The sequence below is a fragment of the Chenopodium album genome, chromosome 1 (assembly GCF_948465745.1).
Source record: "Chenopodium album chromosome 1, dcCheAlbu1.1, whole genome shotgun sequence".
Lineage (NCBI taxonomy): Eukaryota > Viridiplantae > Streptophyta > Magnoliopsida > Caryophyllales > Amaranthaceae > Chenopodium > Chenopodium album.
The window spans coordinates 63,518,446-63,536,297 of NC_137834.1; positions in this window are offsets into that span (position 1 = coordinate 63,518,446).

Below are 17,852 nucleotides of genomic sequence, written 5' to 3' on the forward strand. Positions count from 1 at the left end.
CAACTTTTGTCGCCAGGCGCTAAAGCCAAAAGGTGGCGCTGGACTCTGTTTGCTGGCGCCTTCCAATACCGAGCCAGAAATATGCATTCTAATTTTGACCAGTTTTTAGCACTGTTTGCTCGATCCTACTTCCTGATTGAGTTTTTCTCACTTTTCTGAAGCCCATATGTGTTCTACATATGGACATAACCCTCTAGGAATTCATGCTCCATCTACCTGATTGAACGCTCTGAGCAACAAAGGGTACATCCGAGAATGTTGAATTCACCAAACCATGGAAGCGAGTTTTTCTAAATTCGTGGTGTCCCATCCACTCGCGCTAACCCTTCACGGTTAGGCTTCCGCGCGGTGCATCGGACAATTAACCATGGAACCTCTTTGACTAACCCATATCCCGAACTTTAGAGAACTAGAGCCATGGTTAGGTTGCAAACTCATTGCATCATATTTTGACTACTTGACTACTTGTGCATTCTTTGCTTGTGCATACTATATGTGTTTTTCCTAACCGTTTATTTGAATTGTGATTAAGCCTAAATAAACTAATTAATGACTAAAGGACTTTGTTTAATTAATTAATTAATTAATTTGAGCTAATAAATATGCCTAAAATCGAGTCATAGTTCCTTTAAGTCAACCCGGATTTTTATTCCCGTATACTGCACAAACGTCAACTTGTTTTGGTTATAGACGGAGTTCTAGGAAGAACTACGAGTCTTACAGCCTACGGATCTGTAGCCCCGAGTTTTATCTTTAATTTGGCGTTGGTTTCATACCAATCAGAGTCACAGATCAAAAGTTATGACTAAAATACCATAGCCTGTCCAGTTTAATGCATATACGTGAGGTCTTAACTTAGTCTTTGCTTGAGTCTAGTCACATAGTCAAGCCACATGGTCATGACACGAGTTTTAACATATCACCTACACTCACTAGTCTTAGCACACACTTTGATACATATCACCATGACCATGTCTTAGGTTCATGCATGAGTCGGCTTTTTTTTTCCGTCATTTGAGTTGGGGGTACATTCTATTCCTAATTTTCCACATCTCTCCATCTACATGCTTTCTCCATAGCACCACCCTCATTTTTCTACCTTCTTCTATCCATTGCATGTTGAATAAAGTTTGAGTAAAATAATTAACAATGAATATCCCCAAATTCCTTTTCCACAGCACTTGGTCGAGGAGAGAAGGGCGATTAATCAAGGATAACCTCTTTATTCAAGTCTTACTTTTTGATAAACCGATTTGTCAAAAGAGGAAGGCTAGAAAGATAATGGCAACTTAAGAGGAAGTTAATGAACTTAGGAGTCAATTGACTGACGTGACTGAGGTGTTAAAGGCTTTAACCCTCAAAATTGATGACCCTGTGAAGCAACAACAAATGAACCTCATGCAAGAAAGCTTGAGCAAGCTATCTAGTGATTATAAATTTCAGGGCATTAGTTCACAAGGGGTCTTGGTGGATAAAGAACTTCTTCCGCATAAGTTCAATGCCAACGACATTCCAAAATTCAAGGCAACTGACAACCCTTATTTTCATTTAAGAGCTTTTGAAACAATAATGAGTGTTAAGGGTACCAATAAGAAAGTGTTTCCCTCTATATTTTCTCTATCTCTTGAAACCGTTTGCCAACAATGGTTCTTCTCCCTTGACAAAGAGAAAATCTCTACCTGGGAATCGATAGTAAACGCTTTCATTGATAGGTACAAGTGCAATATTCAAGTTGAAACCGATTATAGACAACTTGAGATGCTAAGACAAAAAGAGAATGAAGGCTTTACTTCTTTCTTTAATAAATGGAGGGAAACTTCCACTAAGATGATTGAGGTGCCCACTGAAAAAGAATCTGTGAAGATGTTTATCAAGAATCTCCAAGAGAAGTATTCGAAGCATTTAAAATATCAACACAATCTGAATACTTTCAAGGTCGTTTATGACATCGGAATTGAAATCGAAGATGACCTCGCAAAACAAAAATCTACTAACAATAGTAACCACAGTGGCTGGAAAGGAAAGAAGAACGACAATCCTTCTTCTTCCGAAAACGCCCACTCTAGTAATAATGTTAGTACCTTTGACCATTATGGTGTCTTAGCCATGGACAATCAAGGATCTAAAAGGAAACCCAGGAGAGAGTTCACACCCATTGGAATGACCTATGATGCTGCTTTCGATCGTCTCTATGATCGAGGATTAATCAAACCTATTGGCCCTACCGAGGATCCAACGCCAGAAAATCGATCTTCGAGATGGAATCCCAACTCTTATTGCAAGTACCATCGAGGACGCGGTCATACTACTGATGAATGCTACGGGTTTCAAAATCTCATTCAAGATCTCATAGAAGCAAAAAGATCCCATTGCCTCTAGCTAGCGAGAAGACTGGGTGATGATGAAGCAAACAACACAAGACAAGAGGCGAGCTTCAACGACAAGATTTCATGACCTCTTTTTTTTTTCCCCTTTTCTTTTTCTTTTTTATTTACCCTTTCCCCAATAAGTCTAGCATAGGCACCTTTTTATTCCCCTTAGATTAATTTTGTAGATTATTTCTTTTTCCCTTTTAATAAAATGAGCATTTATTTTCTTGCATATGATCATTTCATTGCATTGCACAAAAAAAAAAAAAAAAAAAAAAAAAAACATTGTCGAATTAAGCACAAGGTATACCAATGATTTGAGGCACCCCTTGTAGCCACATCATATTGCCTTTCACCCTTCTAATTTACAATCTTTTCTTCATAAACCACTTTGAGCCTCGTCTAACGATAGACCTTTCAGTTTTCAACCTAAATCTACCTAACCTTGGGATGGGATGGTGTGTAACTTATGCAATTTTTCAAAGAACAAAAGCTTGAGTGATTCAAAAGATTAAAATAGCAAAAAATAATAAAAAAATAAAAGTGTACAAAAGGGTAAGTGTTCCAATGTCTTTGACATGAACATGTCTTTGATATGAACACGTCTCAGATTGCGTCTCTTATCGAGTGCTCGGTACCGTGCCTGAGAAACATGAACGCCAAGTGAGTGATAGACCGCATGATCGGGATTTCCCACACTTATAAAAATAAAAAATTGCAAAAGCAAAAAAAAAAAAAGAGGAGAAAAAAAAAAAAAAAAGAGCTCAAAAGTGAGAAACCTCAAGCACAATAATACAAAGATTCAAAAGCAAGGTTGCACACCTTGGGGGCTTATCGAGGGTCTTGAGCCTTTATCCCCTTCTTCTTCAACCTTTAGCATAACCACGTTACGACCCTTAAAAAGACCTTTTTGAGGTATACACACACTTGTGCGAGGCTTGGCTAGAGCTACGTTCGACCTGATTCCTAACGGATACGTAGGCAACCTCACATCGAGGTGCGGCCGTAATAAAAATGCATTCATATTCACATTCACACACTCACACCATGATCATATCAAGGGATCTCCAATGCTCATTCCTATCTACTTAGAGCTAGACTTGGGGGCTTGATCCTTACATCATTAGCTTACCTAGCCTAAAGAGTCACCATCATTTGACTCTTCTTGAGATAATATTTTCCCACACACTTAGCCCTTGCCACCTAAATTTAGTGTCACTTTCACACACTGCACAGATACATGACCAAATATACTTTCCCTTAGGAACCCTTTGTCATGAAATATTAACATAACACTGAAGCATGCCTTGTCATGTCAAATTCGCTTATCACTCATCATTGCATATCGAAGTATGAAGTGCTTAGCCTATGTGCCTAAGTTACCTAAATACTTTCATTATCGAGTCAACTAGGATAGTCTAAGATGTTACAATCCTTGAACTATGAGAGACAACATTTGATTAAGCTCATTCAATATGCATCTTAAAAAAAAAAACTTCACTTCGATTATTTTTCGTGTCTTTCTTTTTCGGGAGAAAGTCGGTACCCTCGACAAAAATGACGGAAATTTTTTATTTTTTTTTCATTTTCGAGTCCCACAATAACAATACAATGCACACACGAGTCATGTACACGTTGAGTCATGCCATGATATCACCTTGATTTAAGTCTAACACATGTGTCAAACACTTTGAGTCGAGTCAACCTCGAGTCAATCACAGCGAGTCAAGTTCATACCTTGAGTCACGACAAGTCAGTGAGTCAAGCAACACTAAGTCTTAGGTCAACCCTACAGAAAGATAAGCAAAGTCCTATAGTCAAATATATAAATGCAGGTGCATCCCAGCAGGCAATTAAGGACATTCCCGGATTTTTTCGAAAAAAAAACCGCGAATATGATACATGAGATTCTTCCAAGATGAGAGGAGTTTGAGCAAAATTACAGAGATCACTAAATTAGAGATGAAGAGCTTTAATTTACAAAAGATTTGAGCGGATTTGGTTGAAAGGAAACGACCAAGTTCAAAGTTTGGAGCGAAACCGAGCAACAGCGGCAGAAAGAGCAGAATAGGGAAGACCCGACTCCAGCACTAGACGACAAGGATGTCGTCTGGCAACAATATCTGGCGTCTGGAAGCAGAGTTCAGCGCCTGACTCTAGATCCCAGCGTTTGGCGATAGAGCCAATTCTTGGCGCCCGCGATATTTCTGCAGCGATAGAGCTCGAGTCCTCTCAGAATGATTATTTTGACCTTATACAGCAGTTTCGGGTTCCTTGGTACGCCAGTTAGCCCCTATAAGCAAATTGACATGATTAGTAGTCGGCTCGATTACAATCGTAGTAAGTGATTGACCTGACAAAAAATCGTCTCACTTAGCTTAAGCGCCGAAAACACTGGCTCATTACAAGCACCAACGTATCGGTTTAAAAGCAAGCACTTAAACGACAATATTTCCAAATATGGATTGTCGCGCATTCTTCTAAAACGACAATATTTCCAAATATGGATTGTCGCGCATTCTTCTAAAACGACAATATTTCCAAATATGGATTGTCGCGCATTCTTCTTGAACGATAATTTTTCCAAAATTGGATTGTCATCCCCAACTGACAATATTTCCAAATATGGATTGTTGCGCATCTTCTTCAACGAAAATTTTTCCAAGATTGGATTGTCATCTCTGGCAAATTTTCCAAGCGTGGATTGTCGTGCTCCTTCTCTGTTTGGCAATTTTTTCAAGTTTGGATTGTCATCTCTGGCAAGTTTTCCGAGATTGGATTGTCATACACCTAGTTCCCTATGGAAAAATTTCCCCAAAGGATTGTTGTAGGTCTCTATTCATCATAAATATCGGAAAAGGTTCCTCAACGTGGATTGTCATTCATTTCAGTAAGTGGCAAATTTTCTCGAAGTGGATTGTCGGTCGACTCTTTTTTGGCAAATGTTCCAAGACGCGGATTGTCAATAGTGGCAATAATTTCCTAAAAGGATTGCCGCATAGCGTTGGCAAATTTCCAAGGTGGATTGCTTTCAAGAGTTATATTCCAAGATGTGGATTGTCGATCGTAGCAAAATTATTATGACAAATTGTTACGAAGCATTGGCAACTTTTCCCAAAAAATTGGATTTTGGCAAATTTTCCGAGATACGGATTGTCGCTTCATCGTAGCAACATTTCCAATGACGGATTGTTACGTAGCATTGGCAAAATCGGATTGTAATACATTATACAAGAGTTATGTTGGCAACTATTCCCAAAGAAAAGAGGATTGTCATCACAGCAAAAGCACCGACATACTGGTTCACAAGCAGCAAAGCACCGACGTACTGGCATAGTAGCATTAAGGATCAACAAGCAGTGATCTTTTCGAAGACTATTGTAGACACCCATTTGTGTCTCCCCAAAACCAAACCCAGTGATGAGTACCTTTCACGTCGAATCATAATCGAATGAAGCGAAAGTGTGGAAAGTCTAGTGTTGCGGAAAGTTTTATTTCTTTTCTCTTCTCTCTGTTTTTGAAAACTTATTTTAATAAAACAGTCAATCCAGTTTGGTTGGTCCATGATATGGGTCCAATAATAGTGTAGTTGGATGGGGCTTGCAAAGACCTTTCCAACGATATATTATAAGCCCAATTCCGATGAATATCGAGGAAGTTATGGCCAATTTACTAAACTGGGCCCGGTTTGAGCTTTATGTACGGCCCAATGATCTAGGGGAGGGCCTAATATGATTTATCATTCCTAATGCAATTAGGAATGGTTTTAGTCTTCTAGATTCTTCTAGAAGGTTCTTTTCATTCCTAATTCAATTAGCATTGATAAATTGACTTTTGTTGACTTTTCAGAGTTTTAATCAAAATCAAATAGCATTTTCGAGGAAATTATATGATTTTATCCTCAAGTACGGTAAACTTATCGTTTTTTCGAAAACGCGTTAAAATCAAGCTTGGCGTCTGACCCCAGGCCTTGGCGCCTGGAACCAGGCCTGGCGCTAGCCATTGGCGCCTGACGCTGGTGTTGGTGCCTAGCTTTGGTTTTAATGCGTCTGACTTTGTTTTGTTTAATTTATCTTTTTGGCCGATTTCTCTATAAATATCGTATTAAAAACTCCGTTTTCAAACCAATTGTTTTCATTCATCACCTTTTCTCACCAATTCACTTACAATCGGTTTTAATTCTTTAGCATTCTCTTAATCATTCAATTCTTTCTTTAAACTTTGTTTTCACATACAAAATTCCGCATTCACAAGATCTAGAAACACCTAGCCATATTCGAAGTTGCCTTCGCCCTAAACGTGAAAGGTTTAATTTCTGAGGGTTTGGTCCCAAATCTCTATTTCAATTATTTAATTTAATTGTTTTGATTATTATCTTCCTTGAAGTTACTAACGTGTGTATTTTGTTATTAGAAAGAGGTACGAGGCATAAAAGTAAGTACTTTAATGGTTTTAATTGATATTATTATGATGTAGAAATCATGTTTATATTGTTATTATGATATTCCTAGTATCATGTCTAGGGTAATTTTAATATTAAATATGATTGTTACGATGCTTCCTATATTCTTCCTAATATTTATGATTGTTAGTATCATGTTAGGATTAAAGATTTGATTTTTATTGCTTAGTGACATGCTAGGGTTTGTTATTAATCTTGTTAGTATCATGCCTAGGATCTTGCTATTATTATGCTTTAATATTAACATGAACATGATTATTATTATAATTATTATAATTTATGATGATTATGAATATTATTATTATTATTATTTTGATGATGATTATTATTATTCATGTTTATTCTAATGATTGATTATTTATTATTATGTTGCTTGATATTTATTATTTATTGCTTGATCACACCTTTTATTGCATGTTTAAAGGGAATTGGTACTTGTAATCACGCTTATATAAGATAATTAATAATCTTTTTTAGGGTTAATGTGATTATAATTCAAGTGATCGCCAATAATATTTTATTTGTGCATTATATTCAACCAACATAGATTAAACAGGTTTAGGGCTAATCCTATTGATTGCATGTTAATTAAAAAGCGCACATGAATACGATCAGAATAAAGTAGAGGCTTATTATTAGGGCAGGTTCAATCTCTTTTAGGTTGGATTTGTACCTTCATCCCCGAACCCTTATTTGGTTCTAGATCTTATGGAGTTGACGATCTCTTGGATCGTTAAGGGGTGTAACCTTCACCCTGTGAACGGTTTACAAGTTTCTAAAACTTGTTGGCGACTCTTTTGCTCTATATTCTTCCCTTTTGGACGCCACCGTACTTTAGTGTATGATCACAATGGGGTTCAAGCTAGTGGGATTAAAGCTTGAAATTATTCCCTACAGTTTTTGGCGACTCCACTGGGGAGGATTTCTATTTTAATTCCTGAATTTGTTTCGGCAATGATTTAGAATGAGTGGATGAGACTCGAAACGTTCTAAGTATTTCATGTGCGTAATTTTGATTAACATTATTGTTATATGCATAAAAAAGATCTCATTGGAAAGACCATCCGTAATGAGTTAAAAACATAGGATTTTACACGTAGGAAATTTGAGAAATATCTTTCACAACTAGGACTGAAATAACACCGCGCGAAACTGGAAAATTTTATCGAGTACAGACAGCTGCTGAGGCATGTGGGAAGTAGCGCCAGAGGCCAGAGCTTGGCGCCAGCATTTTAGCCGTAGCGCCAGACGCCAGTATTGGCGTCAGGCGCTACAGTTAAAAGCTAGCGCCAGTCTCTGTTTGCTGGCGCCAATTTCCCCCAATACCGAGCCAGAAATATGCGTTTTAATTTCGACCGGTTTTTCGTATTGTTTGCTCGATCCTACTTCTTGATTGAATTTTTTCTCACTAATCTGAAACCCATATGTGTTCTACATATGGACATAACCCTCTGGGAATTCATGCTCCATCTACCTGATTGAACGCTCTGTGCAACAAATGGTACATCCAAGATGTTGAATTCACCAAACCATGGAAGTGAGTTTTTTCTAAAACTCGCGGTGTCCCTTCCACTCGCGCCAACCCTTCACGGTTAGGCTTCTGTGCGGTGCATCCGGACAATTAACCATGGACCCTCATTGACTAAACCATATCCCGAACTTTAGAGAACTAGAGCCATGGTTAGGTTGCAAACGCATTGCATCATATTGTGCCTATTTGACTAATTGTGCATTATTTGTTGTGCATACTCTATGTGATTTTTCCTAACCGTTTGTTTGACTTGTGTTAAGAATAAATAAACTAATTAATGACTAAAGGACTTTGTTTAACTAGTTAATTAATTAATTTGAGATAATAATAAATAAATATAAAATCGAATCATAGTTCCTTTAAGTCAACCCGGATTTTTATTCCCGTATTCGGCACAAGCGTCAACTTGTTTTGATCATAGCTGGAGTTCTAGAAAGAACTACGAGTCGTACAACCTATGGATATGTAGCCCCGAGTTTTATCTTTAATTTGGCATTGGTTTCATCTAAATAAGAGTCACAGATCAAAAGTTATGACTAAAATACCACAGTCTGTCCAGTTTAATGCATATACGTGAAGTCTTAACTTAGTCTTTGCTTGAGTCTAGTCACATAGTCTAGCCACATGGTCATGACAAGAGTCTTAACATGTCACCTACACTCACTAGTCTTAGCACACACTTTGAGTACACATCACCATGACCATGTCTTAGGTTCATGCATGAGTCGGTCTTTTCCGTCATTTGAGTTGGGGGATACATTCTATTCCTAATTCTTCATATCCCTCCATCTACATCATTTTTCCTCCATATTCTATTCCATTTTTTCTTCACTTCCTCCATCCATTGCATGTTGAATAAATTTTGAGTCAAATAATTAACAATAAATATCCCCAAATTCCTTTTCCACAGTACTTGGTCGAGGAGAGAAGGGCGATTAATCAAGGACAACCTCTTTATTCAAGTCTCACTTTTTGATAAACCAATTCGTCAAAAGAGGAAGGCTAAAAAGATAATGGCAACTCAAGAAGAAGTCAATGAGCTTAAGAACCAACTAGTTACCATGACTGAAACACTGAAGCTCCTCACCCTCAAGGTCGATGATCCCGTAAAACAACAACAAATGAACCTCGTGCAAGAAATCTTGAGAAAGCTATCTAGCGACTATAAATTTCAGGGCATGAGTTCACAAGGGGTCTCGCTGGACAAGGAACTTCTTCCGCATAAGTTCAACGCCACTAACATCCCTAAATTCAAGGCAACAGATAACCCTTACTTCCATCTAAGAGCTTTTGAAACTATAATGAGCATTAAGGGTATCAATAAGAAGGTTTTCCCCTCTCTGTTCCCACTATCTCTTGAAACCGTTTACCAACAATGGTTCTTCTCCCTTAACAAGGAGAAAACCCCTACCTGGGAATCGATAGTAAACGCTTTCGTTGATAGGTACAAGTGCAATATTCAAGTTGAAACCGATCATAGACAACTTGAGATGCTAAGACAAAAAGAGAATGAAGGTTTTACTTCTTTCTTTAATAAATGGAGGGAAACTTCCGCCAAGATGATTGAGGTCCCCAACGAAAAGGAGTCTGTGAGGATGTTTGTCAAGAATCTCCAAGAAAAGTATTCAAAGCACTTAAAATATCAACACAACTTAAATACTTTCAAGGCCGTTTATGACATCGGAATTGAAATCGAAGACGACCTCGCAAAGCAAAAAGCTACTAACAATAGTAACCACGGTGGCTGGAAAGGAAAGAAGAGCGACAATCCTTCTTCTTCCGAAAACGCCCACTCTAGTAATAATGTTAGTACCTTTGACCATAATGATGTCTTAGCCATGGAAAATCAAGGATCTAAAAGGAAACCCAGGCGAGAGTTTACACCCATTGGAATGACCTACGATGCTGCTTTCGACCATCTTTACGATCGAGGATTAATCAAACCTATTGGCCCTACCGAGGATCCGACACCGGAAAATCGATCTTCGAGATGGAATCCAAACTCCTATTATAAGTACCATCGAGGACGCGGTCATAATACTGATGAATGCTACAGGTTTCAAAACCTCATTCAAGATCTCATAGAGGCAAATAAGATCCCATTGCCTCTAGCTAGCGAGAAGACTGGATGATGTCGGAGCAAACAACACAAGACAGAGGCGAGCTTCAACGACAAGATTTCATGACCTCTTTTTCTATTTCTTTTTCATTTTTTCCTTCCCCAATAAGTCTAGCATAGGCACCTTTCTTTTCCCTTAGATTATTTTTGTAGATTCTTTATTTCTTTTCCTTTAATAAAGTGAGCATTTATTTCCTTATATATGATCATTTCATTACATTGCATTTAAAAAAAAAAAAAAAATCCATGTTGAATTAAGCACAAGGTATACCAATGATTTAAGGCACCCCTTGTAGCCACATCATATTACCTTTCAGGCTTTCACCCTTCAATTATACATCCTTTCTTCATAAACCACTTTGAGCCTCGTCTAACGATAGACCTTTCTTTTTTCAACCTACATCTATCTAACCTTGGGATGGGATGGTGTGTAACTTATGCAATTCTAAAAAGGCTTGAGTGATTCAAAAAATTAAAATAGCAAAAATAAGCAAAAGCAAAAAAAATAAATAAAAGTGTACAAAAGGGCAAGTGTTCCAATGTCTTTGATATGAAAATATCTTCGATAAGAACACGTCTCAGATTGCGTCTCTTATCGAGTGGTTGGTACCGTGCCTGAGAAACATGAATGCCAAGTGAGTGATAGACCGCATGATCGGGATTTCCCACACTTATAAAAATAAAATAGATGCTAAAGCAAAAGATAAAAAAAAAAAGCTAAAAAAGAGTAGAAACTCAAGCATAAATATAAAGATTCAAAAACGAGGCTGCACACCTTGGGGGCTTATCTAGGGTCTTAAGCCTTTATCCCCTTCTTCTTTAAACCTTTAGCCTAACCACGTTACAACCCTTAAAAAGACTTTTTTGAGGTACACACATACTTGTGCGAGGTTCGGCTAGAGCTACGTTCGGCCTGATTCCTAACGGATACGTAGGCAACCCCACATCGAGGGGCGGCCGTAATAAACATGCATTCATATTCACATTCACACACTTGCACCATGATCATATCAAGGGATCTCCAATGCTCATCCCTATTCATTTAGAGCTAGACTTGGGGGCTTGATCCCTACATCATTAGCTTACCTAGCCTAAGAGTCACCACCATTGGACTCTTTTCAATAATATTTTCTCCACACACTTAGCCTTTGCGGCCTAGCTTATGTGTCACTTTCACACACCGCACAGATACATGACCAAATATACTTCCCCTAGGAACCCTTTGTCATGAAATCTTAACATAACGATGAAGCATGCCTTGTCACATCGCTCATCACTTATCAATCATCGTTGCATCACAAAGTATGAAGTACTTAGCCTCCGTGCCTAAGTTACCCAAATACTTTCATCATGGAGTCAACAGTTGAGATAGCCTAGGATGGATTAATCCTTGCACCTCGAGAGATAGTGTAGGCGTCGCTCGATGTGCGCCTACGTTAAAAGCATGTTGTGAATATGCTTGGCACTCATAGGAAGTGGGAATTGACATTACGATTAGGGACAAATAAAGTAGGGAGCCGCCAACAAGTTTTTTGTGGAACTTGTAAACCGTTCACGGATCATAAAAAGGCAACCACGATAAGGGACAACGATAGGCAACAACGATTGACCCGTGAATGTTACACCCCATTCATAATCCATGAGATTACTAACTCCATATGGTTCGGAACCACGAAAGGAGGATCGGGGATGATGGTACGAAGTGAGTCATGGAGTCACATTCGCCCGTATTGGCCTCTACTCGATTCTTATAGTGAAAAGTGATTCATGCGATCTCAAAGGCATACAAACAAAATATTCAATTCGTTCCAAACTATTATTAAGCTAAATTGGTTGAATATTAATGCACCACATAATTCTAAAATATTGTGACCACTTGATTAAACAATAAGATTAAAAAGGAACCTAAACCGGTTGTCCAAATTATCTTATTAGGCATGATTTTCAATTACATATTCCCTTTAAACATGCAATATGGTGATCATAAAAATAATAATAGAATAAACATTAATATTGGAAGCAATTCAACAATAATAGCGTTAGTCAAATTAAATACAAAATAACCTAATCATGATACTAGCAATAAAAAATTAAAATAAGAGTAATTAAATTAATTAATTACTCACATTCCGCGCGTTCCTTTAAATTGCTACATCATGAATAAACTGTTAGTAACTTCAATAAAAAAATATAAAGTAAATGGAAATTAAATTAAATTAAAAGTAGAGTTGATTTGGTCCAAACCCTCGGTTATTTGTACCTTTCACGCCTTGGTTTAAGGACGGAACCTCGGGTTAAGTATAGACTCCTTGGAGTGCTTAGGGGAATTATTATGGAAGAATAAGGAGGCTAGAAATTAGGTTAAAGAGGGAGAAGAGAATGATTTTTGGTGTAAGGTGAGAGAGAATGATTATTGGTGCCCTGTACATCAGAAATGAGGGGGTATTTATAGAGAAAATGTGCTGAGGGAGCACACGGAACCCTAAAATGATAAAAACCCTAAAAAAGTATCCCGTGACACGGCAAACTGTACCATGAAATGGGAAGTCCCACCGTCAGACGGCAAACTTTCCCGCGACATGGTACATTTTTAGTGTGATGCGGGAAATTTTCAGAAAACGCGTTAAGGGTTTACGCGGAAAAGACACGGAATGTCCCGTGACACGGCACAGGTACCGTGACACGGCAGTATCCACCGTGACACGGTACATTACACCGTGTCACGGCATGGGAGACGCGGAAATTACACGGAAACAGCTCCGTGTCACGGGGAATCCCACCGTCAGACGGTGTAAATTCCCGTGACATGGTGGAAAATGTCGTGACGCGGGAATTGTTTAGGTACGAAGAACGCAAATAGGACACGGAATAGCCCCGCGTCACAGCAAGGGCACCGTGTCACGGGGATTGCCACCGTCAGACGGTGCAATTTCCCGTGACACGGTGGAATTGCACTGTGCGCGGTGATTCCAGGTTTTTATCCATTTTTAAAACCATCATAACTTTTGATCCGTAACTCGGAATGAGGCATATAATATATCATTGGAAATCTTATCAAGTCTAATTTCCAAAACAATTAAAATCAAGTCAAAATAATATGTATATTTTAAGATATGGTCGTTTTAGTGGAAGGGTGTCGGTTTTAGGCCGAGTTTGGTGTTTTGCTCATATCTTTTTCGTTATAGCTCGGAATTGGGCTTATGATATATGGTTGGAAAGCTTATTTAAAGGCCTATCCAACAAAATAATAATTGGATCAAAATTGTATAGCCATAAAATCAGTTTCTCTCAGTGGACACGAAAAGTGGAAAATAGGTTATGGTTTAGGGAAATGAGCTAGAAATTGGATTGGTTCATGAAATATATTGGATAGAACATGGATTTAAGCACTCTAAAGATTAAATACTCAACTCGACCAATAATGGCAGTGAAACGTGTTCATCAACGAGTTTGGTTTTGGGGAGACATTTTTAGGTGTCTACAGAAGCCCCCACTTTGACTGAGTTTGTAGAAACGTCAGTTTCGAAAACGATAGTCAAAGTAGCCGATATGGACGGAGAATGATTAAAGACGTTCTGCGATCCTAAATCATTCTGTATACGCCGATACCTGCAGAAAAATGTTAGTTCTACAGATAAAAGAGTAAAGGGATAGAATGCTTATCTAACACTAGTGTATTGGTGGCAAATGAGCTTGGTAGCTTCCTATGCTTGAAGGAATCCGCCGGATGACGTCTGTTGAAATGCTTTCCATGCCTGAGGAAAGCCGACTGAGGAGTTTGGTAGTTTTCTAAGCCTGAAGAAACCTACCGGATAATACTTTCCATGCTTGAGGAAAGTCGACGTATGAATTTGGTGTCATTCTATGCTTGAAGAAATCCATCGATGATGCTTTCCATGCTTGAGGAAAGCCGACTTGGCGGTTTTCTATACTTGAAGAAAAATCCACCGATAACGCTTTCCAAGCTTGAGGAAAGCCGACTTGGCGGTTTTCTATACTTGAAGAAAAATCCACCGATAACGCTTTCCAAGCCTGAGGAAAGCCGACTGATGAATATGGTGTCATTCTATGCTTGAAGAATTCCACCGATAATGCCTTCCATGCTTGAGGAAAGCCGATTTGGCGGTTTTCTATACTTGAAGAAAAATCCACCGGATAATACTTTCCATGCTTGAGGAAAGTCGAAAGATGATGAGATTGCAAGTCTCTGTGTATCGAGAACCTTGCGTCATGAAATGATGGTGGTCCGCTTGTCCCCGGACGTGGGTTGTAGATGGTCCGCTTGTCCCCGGACGTGGGCTGTAGATGGCCCGCTTGTCCCCGGACGTGGGCTGTAGATGGCCCTCTTGTCCCCGGACGTGGGCTGTAAATGGTCAGTTTGTCCCCGGACGTGGGCTGTAGATGAAACCTGCAAAAATAAATTTGCCAATGGACTCGTATATACTGTGATTGACTAACTTGACCAAGTTTGACTTGATGTGACATGACATGTGTATGGCTTGTGAGTGTGTGTGTGTGTGTGTGTATGTGTGTGTGCAGACACAAGCAAACGAAGATGCAAAAGCAAAAATTTTCCGTCAATTTTTGTCATGAGTGGAGGGTACCGACTTTCTCCCGAAAAAGAAAGATGTGAAAACTGAACTTTTATTTTCGAACTTCCTTCCAAAAGAAAAGACGCGAAAAAAGGAAAGAAGTTTTGAGCTTCCTCGTTGAGCAAGACAAAATGAATCGCATGGATTGAATTGCTTTTCTTGAAAGTAATGTATGCATGATGCATGTCCTTAGGCCAGGAGGCTAAGGAAAATTACATCATGTGACACGATAGATGAATTAACTTAGGTCTTGGAGCTAAGCATCATTTATGGTGTAAAGAAACGATCTTGAACGTCACTTAGGTCTGGAAGCTAAGCACGTATACAGATGAAGTGATTATTGCATAATGAACGTTGCTTAGGTCAAGGAGCTAAGCACGATATGCTTTGTATGATTAAAAATCATTGATATATAAATGTTTCTCAGCACATTATGCGATGCATGAAACAATGAATATTGCTCAGGTCAGGAAGCTAAGCAAGTATACAACGTTTCTTCTAATGAATGTTATCTTGAAAGATGATGAAGCATGCGCTGTAAGGAAATAAGATATCATGATAAAGGGTTCCTAAAGGGAAGGATGATATGGATATGAATGTGTGAGTGAAGTGTGTGAATGTGATACTAAGGCTGGCTGCAAGGGTTATGGCGATGGAAAGAGATGTGAGAAGAGTCAAAGATGATGACTCTTTAGGCTAAGTAGGCTAAATGGTTTGGGTTCAAGCCCCCAAGTCTAGTTATAAATGGGTAGGGGTAAGCATTGGATATTCTTTGACTCGATCATGCATGGATATGAATATGAATGTGGCCGCACCTCGATGTGAGGTTGCCTACGTATCCGTTAGGAATCAGGCCGAACGTAGCTCTAACCAAACTTTGCACAAGTGTATGTACACCTCAAGAGGTCTTTCAAGGGTTGTAATGTGGTTAAGTTGATGGTTTGAGGAAGAAAGGGATAAAAGGCTCAAGACCCGAGAGAATCCCCAAGATGTGTAATTTTGAATTTGAAAATTTTGAATTTTGCAAGTTTATTTTCAACTTTTTTTTCTTTTTTTTTTGTTTTGAATTTCTTTTTTTATCTTTTTTTTTATTATTTTGAATCAATGTAGACAATCTCAGATCATGCAATCCATCACTCACTTAGCATTCATGTTTCTCAGGTACGGTACCAAGCACTCGATGAGAGACGCAATTTGAGACGTGTTCATATCAAAGACATTGGAACACTTGCCTTTAGACATTGATTATTTATTATTATGTTGCTTGATATTTATTATTTATTGCTTGATCACACCTTTTATTGCATGTTTAAAGGGAATCGGTACTTGTAATCACGCTTATATAAGATAATTAATAATCTTGTTTAGGGTTAATGTGATTATAATTCAAGTGATCGCCAATAATAGTTTATTTGTGCATTATATTCAACCAACATAGATTAAACAGGTTTAGGGCTAATCCTATTGATTGCATGTTAATTAAAAAGCGCACATGAATACGATCAGAATAAAGTAGAGGCCTATTATTAGGGCAGGTTCAACCTCTTTTAGGTTGGATTTGTACCTTCATCCCCAAACCCTTATTTGGTTCTAGACCTTATGGAGTTGACGATCTCTTGGATCGTTAAGGGGTGTAACCTTCACCCTGTGAACGGTTTACAAGTTCCTAAAACTTGTTGGCGACTCTTTTGCTCTATCTTATTCCCTTTTGGACGCCACCGTACTTTAGTGTATGATCACAGTGGGGTTCAAGCTAGTGGGATTAAAGCTTGAAATTATTCCCTACAACTATCACAGCGGAAATTGGAGGCATTTACAAGCGTAGCAGTCTTCAGGCAGTATTCTCTAGCTTGCGGAAGATCGTCAAAAACAGCAAGATGGTGTTCCATAGATTGTGGAAGGTTGTCACAATAGCTATACAACAACAAATCGGTTACTTCCATAGTCGTGTGGTCGACGGTGCAAGATACGCGTTTCTTAACTCTTTTATCTATTTAACTAACGCTAGTTTTGCAGGTATCGGCGTTACAAGAATGATTTAGGATCGCAGAACGTTCTGAATCATTCTCCGTCCCTATTGCTACTTTGACTTTTGTTTTCGAAACTTGCGTTTCTCCAAACTCAGTCAAAGTGAGGGCTTCTGTAGACACCCAAATGTGTCTCCCCAAAAACAAACCCAGTGATGAATACCTTTCATGTCATTTGATTATCCAATAAAGTGAAAGTGTGAAAAGTCTAGTGATGAGGATGTTTTTATTAAAATATATATCTTCATTCTGTTTTTGAAAATATTTCTTTTCTTACCTTATTTTTGAAAAACGTGCATTTCAGTTTAGTTTGGTCCATGATAAGGGTTCTATAATGGTGTAGTTGTATAGGGCTTGAAAAGAGATTTCCAACGATATATTATAAGTCCAATTCCGATGAATAATGAGGAAGTTATGGCCAAAATACTAAACTGGGCCCGATTTGGTTTTTATATGCTGCCCAATGATCTAGAGGAGGGTCTATTATTAATTATCATTCCTAAAGCTATTAAGATTTATTATAGTCTTCTAAAATATTCTAGTTGGTTATTTTAAATCCTAATGGAGTTAGGATTGATAATTATGTTTCAAAGAGTTTGAAATTGAATAAAACTACTCCTTTTTAGAATCCTTGTTTTGTACGAAGTGGAATATATTCAGATTATATTTTCGTGCCTCGTAATATTTATCCAAATTTTATATGGTTGGATATATCTTGAAATTATCTTTCCAATGATATATTATAATATAAA